At 41.2% G+C, this 5,484-nt stretch overlaps 1 pseudogene; it reads right to left on the bottom strand.

Annotated features, from left to right (window-relative positions):
- Positions 1–947: 947 nt before the first annotated feature.
- LOC147440018 (uncharacterized) lies at positions 948–4,323 on the bottom strand (annotated as a pseudogene).
- Positions 4,324–5,484: the final 1,161 nt, after the last annotated feature.

Raw genomic sequence — 5,484 nt, 5'->3', positions numbered from 1 at the left:
GAGGTGAAGAACATAGGCAAATTTTAATTTTACCAAAATTAACTGTGAATTAAGATTATAGTGATAAGTTTTCAGATGAAAAATTCATAAAAATTTAGTGCAGTTTTAACAAAATCTCCATAAATTGAATATAATTTATTATTAAAACAAGATTTTGCATAGATTTAAAGGTGTATGGATCGAAAAAAACTTATTATAGCAAGAAATTGGGTTTCATAATTTAGTTGTGAGACTAGGTTTTTGTTATAATAAAAAAACTCAAATCTTCAAAACACTGAGAAATAAGAAAATTTTCATCTTTCAAGGCCTCTTTCATTAGCATGATGAGGTTATGGGACAAAACTTAAGGTCTATAATGTATTTATAGACCAATACCCATCAACTAAACATTTTTCAAGGTTTCAAAATCATAAGTATCTTGTAATTTAAGTTCGTTTCACAAAACTTAATAGTGCATAATTTCTTGCAAAAATAACATTGCTATGAAACACCAAAGGAAGTGTGTACATAAATTTCCCAATTGTGTCTATGTGAGGTTTTTGTATACAAATAAGTGAAATGAATGAAAAATTTCAAAAAGTCAAATTTCTTTGAAGGCTAATCTTTGATAAATAAAAGAATAAGAATTACAGCAAGCGCAGTTTTTGGGATATGACATAAATTACCAAGTGTGTCTTGGATAACCATCAATTAGTATCACCTTATCAAATGGAGTCATAGATCTAGTATATTTGCATCATAAAATATTGAAAATTTAGATGAGGTAAATATTTTATGTGTTTGTTAATTGAATTCATAAACGTTGCAGATTTGAGCCCCACGACTTTCTATATTTGATTCTAGTCACAATTTGTCAAAACATTTCTTGAGATGTTTTCTAGATTTCATGTACCATTTTATTTAAATTTGTGAAAAAAGGACACTAAAGTGTCTTTTTTGGTACCAACCTAGTTCTTCAACATAACGGATATGACAGTTTCATGGACTAAAGAACAAGCATGCTGTCTAGCACGTTGCATATCATGTGCAGTGTAATTATAAGACACGACGGGCGGAAGAGGCAAGAAGTGGAGTAGAAACAGGTGGGTGTCGCAAGCGAGCAGGTGCATGGAGCCTGCTTTGGCTTCATCCAAATCCGTGGTAGCGTCCACAAGGCTGGGCAATCCAACAGTGCAAGACGCTCCACCCGCTCCATTACCCCCTCTGGAATGGCCTTCAACTCTAGACATCCATACACTACCCACGTCTCTAGGTGCTACAACATCTCTGTCTCTGCACACACCTCTTCCAATGCCAGGCAATAAAGGAGATGTAGGTTTCTTAAGTTGGTGGTGTAGCCAGTGATGAATTTGGGTGGTAACACTTTCACCTTCTGTAGGTAGTGTAATTGCAGGCACTCTAGTGACGGGCAGCTCAATTGCACACCCTTCAAGCTGCACATTCGCTCGCACCCTGCCACAAGCGGAACACCGGCAGTTTCTCCAGTTTCAAACACACATCATCTGCATCACCTGTCATCTTTACTAAGCATTCCACGGACAGCAAAGTAAGCTGCAAGTGCTGCAAGGAAGCAAGTTTCCCAATCTCCTCCATAGGCGCACATTTAATTGCCCCAAGATCAAGCAGAAGAAACTCAAGCTCCTTCATCCGACCTCCAAGCACACCGCTAGGCGTCTCCTTCAAAGCTGGCAACGTGAGAGCTAGGCTCTGTAGTCACGTGAGATGTCCAAGGCTTTGAGGGAGCTCTTCAAGAGTGTTGCTTGATATGTACAAAATTTCCAGGCTTGTCAAACCGCCCATCTCCTGAGGTAAAGTGCTCCCTCTGAAATCATGTAGCTCTAATTATTGCAACTTGGTCATCTCCTGGCAGAAGTAAGATGGAAGCACTGTTATTTTCTTAGTCGAGAGGATACGGAGCGTGTTTTTGTGCAAGTCAACAGCTGCCTTGGAAATGGTTGCACCACGCAACGTCCTTATAACTTGTAGCTTTCTGGTTGATGGAGCTACCTGCAGTACAGTGCCCAGATCAAAACAACGAGCAAGTACCCAGATCAAAAGGAATGCTTGGTCAAATTAATTACCCAGAGCTCCTCATCTATATTCCCCGAACGTACGTCCAAATACACTATTTCCTTTAGCTTGTCTGCTTCCATCTGGAGCCTGCACTTATGAATATACCTTATGATGATAGCCTTGAGGAGATGAGGGGGTTTGCAATGCGTCCATTGACATGAGTGTCAAGCACCATCACCTCTAGTTCTCGACAATTCTCAAGGAATTCTGCTTCTACTCCGTCGTCCAAAGCTGGCACTCGTAACCATTTCACTTCCTTCCAACTCTGTACAAATAAAAGCGACAATCTTATTCAATCGTGAAAGTTTTTATCAAGCTAAGCCGATACACCAGCATAGTAATTAAACCTCCTCATCAATGTGGCGAAAGTCCTTGCAATTGCTATTTGATAGCCAAGAGCTCTAACAAGGTCATGCATCTTCAAAATAGGCACTATAGAACCATCTCAAAACAATGCAGGTTGACTGTCTGGCAACAATAATGCAAAAAGCCTTTCAGTTTTTTCCCTTGGGAGTATTGTTTCCACCAGATTCCTGAATGCATAGGGTCCAAAATCGTGACAGCACACGAAGGCTAGCAAAAATGCGGTTTGTGTTTCGCCACTTAGAGATTCATACCTTGATTTAAAGATGTTATTGACTCCTTCCTCAAGCTTAGACGGATCTCCATGACTTTTCAAGGCCTCCTATTTCTTCCTCCATTCATGCACGCTTCCTAGCACTCTTAGTGCCAAAGGCAAATTGCCACAAATGGAGCTCACCATGTCTTTGATCATGCTCTTCCAACACTTGTAAGCTTGGCTCTTCTCGCCCAAATGAATTAAAATAGAAAACCTTCTCAGCATCCCTATTATTCAATAGCTTCATGTTGTACTTTTCCATGCTAAAGCCTTGATTTCGCATAAAGACCCTCGTGCACACCGACTCATCCCTATTATTCAATAGCTTCATGTTGTACTTTTCCATGCTAAAGCCTTGATTTCACATAAAGACCCTCGTGCACACCGACTCATCCCTTGTTGTGATTAACCATCTACTCCCATTTGGAAGTGTACTTTGCTCGGGCTCAATCGGAAGGAACTTCTTGAAATCTTGTTGTCGAAGAACATTTTTGATGTATATTAAAATAGTATTCGTATCTTCGTTTGTTAGGACTCTGGTCACTTCATTTTTAACAACCTTAGGATCGCTTTCCATCCAGAGGCTTCTACCTGTTAGCATTTTCACCATTTGTTGTGGCACATTTGTTATGTGATCCTCACTAGGCTTCTCACCCAACTCAATTCTACACCGCCAATGCCTCTCTTTTGAAACCAAGACCTCATTGTATATAGCATCTGCAAGAATAGATTTCCCTAATCCACCCATACCATATATAGCAACAACTCTCATCTCCGCGTTGTCCTCTAGTTTCAACAGCTTCAAAACATCTCTTTTCCGCTCCTCAAGACCAATTGAAGCATGAGACAAAGAAATATCTCACTAAAATAAGATTTTGACTTTGTAAGATAAGCGTTGTTTGGCTCAAGGATCTTACAAGAAAAAGTTCTACTTGAGTATGATACACAAAATACTTGCCAATTCCCGCTACAGGTCATGTGGCTGCTATTGGAGGAGGTTGTGCAAGTTGCTTGGTCAATGCTGTAGCCATCACAGCATTTTCTTTCAACAGAAAGTATTCCAATTTCTTCTTCCAACTTTCAATCTCCTTTGCATGTATGCTTGCACATAAAAATCTGAAAAGGACTTAAAATTGTCACAAGATTGCAACGCAAGACAATTAATAAAGATTGTTCTCTAAACCACTCACATCAAGACATGATTCATCATTACATTGCATGTTCAATCTCTAATGCAGCAGGTGTGAGAAAGCATTGAATGCAATATACACCATGTGCAGGCACGCATGCATGAGCACAGATGAGTGTTTCATAAACACACACACGCACGCACGCGTGCGCACACACACACAAGGTCATAGACTCTTGACAAGCACAATTTATGTACTATTATATTGTATCTTCAACACAACAGAGAGAAATTAAGGATGCCCATTTCATGTATTCAAATAACATGCCTTTGGAGTGTACTGATGGCATACCTCTTGATTGCTCTCAATTTCGATAGGGCTTTGCATATCAAATAGCCCTCTATGATTATGTCTAGATATTCTACCATGTAGTCACTCAAAGCCTTCATTCTCAATCATAGGCTTCATTACTTTTTTCCAGATATCAAAAGATTCTTTCATAATGTCATGGTGCATCTAGTGATGGAGGTGCAGTCAGTGATGAATTTGGGCGGCAGCACTTCCACCTTCTCTAGTGATACCAATTCTAGGCACTCTAGTGACGGGCATCTCAATTGCACGCCCTTCAAGCTGCACAGTTACTTGCACACTGCCAAGCGGAACCACCGCAGTTTCTCCAGTTTCAAACACACATCATCTGCATCACCCGTCATCTTTACTAAGCATTCCACAGACGGCAAAACTAGCTGCAAGTGCTGCAAGGAACCAAGTTGCCCAATCTCCTCCATAGGCACACATGTAACCACCCCAGGATAAAGCAGAAGAAACTCAAGCTCCTTCATCCGGTCTCCAAGCACACCGTTATGCAGCTCCTTCAAAGCTAGCAACTCGAGAGCTAGTCTCTGTAGTCGCGTAAGATGCCCAAGGCTTTAAGGGAGCTCTTCAAGAGTGTTGCTTGATATGTCTAGAATTTCCAGGCTTGTCAAATCGCCCATCTCCTGAGGTAAAGTGCTCCCTCTGAAATGTAGCTGTAATTTTCGCAACTTGGTCATCTCCTGGCAGAAGTAAGATGGGAGCACTGCTATTTGCGAAGTCGAGAGGATGCAGACCGTGTTTTTGCGCAAGTCGACAGCTGCCTTGGAAATGGTTGCACCACAAAACGGCCTTATAACTTGTAGCTTTCTGGTTGATGGAGCTCCCTGCAGTACAGTGCCCAAATCAAAAGGAATGCTTGGTCAAATTAATTACCCAGAGCTCCTCATATATAGTCCTTGAACGTACATCCAAATACACTATTTCCTTTAGCTTGTTTGCTTCCATCTGGAGCCTGCACTTATAAATATACCTGTTCGGTGTGAAGTTGATGACAACCTTGAGCTGCTGAGGGGGGTTTGCAATGTGTCCATTGACATGAGTATCAAGCACCATCACCTCTAGTTCTCGACAACTCTCAAGGAATTTTGCTTTTACTCCGTCGTCCAAAGCTGGCACTCGTAACCATTTCACCTCCTTCAAACTCTGTGCAAATAAAAGCGACAGTCTTATTCAATCGGGAAAGTTTTGATCAGGCTGAGCTGTGGTACACCCTCAGGACTAAGTGGCAAGGGCATGGGAGGGTGGGATCTACGGTCGGGGGATTGTAGGCCGTAGATCTGGAATGCG

Source organism: Adiantum capillus-veneris, chromosome 16 (assembly GCF_014529385.1).
Source record: "Adiantum capillus-veneris isolate H3 chromosome 16, ASM1452938v2, whole genome shotgun sequence".
Classification (NCBI taxonomy): Eukaryota; Viridiplantae; Streptophyta; class Polypodiopsida; order Polypodiales; family Pteridaceae; genus Adiantum; species Adiantum capillus-veneris.
The sequence above is the reverse complement of the archived record's forward strand: the minus strand, read 5'-3'. Positions and strand labels throughout refer to the sequence as shown.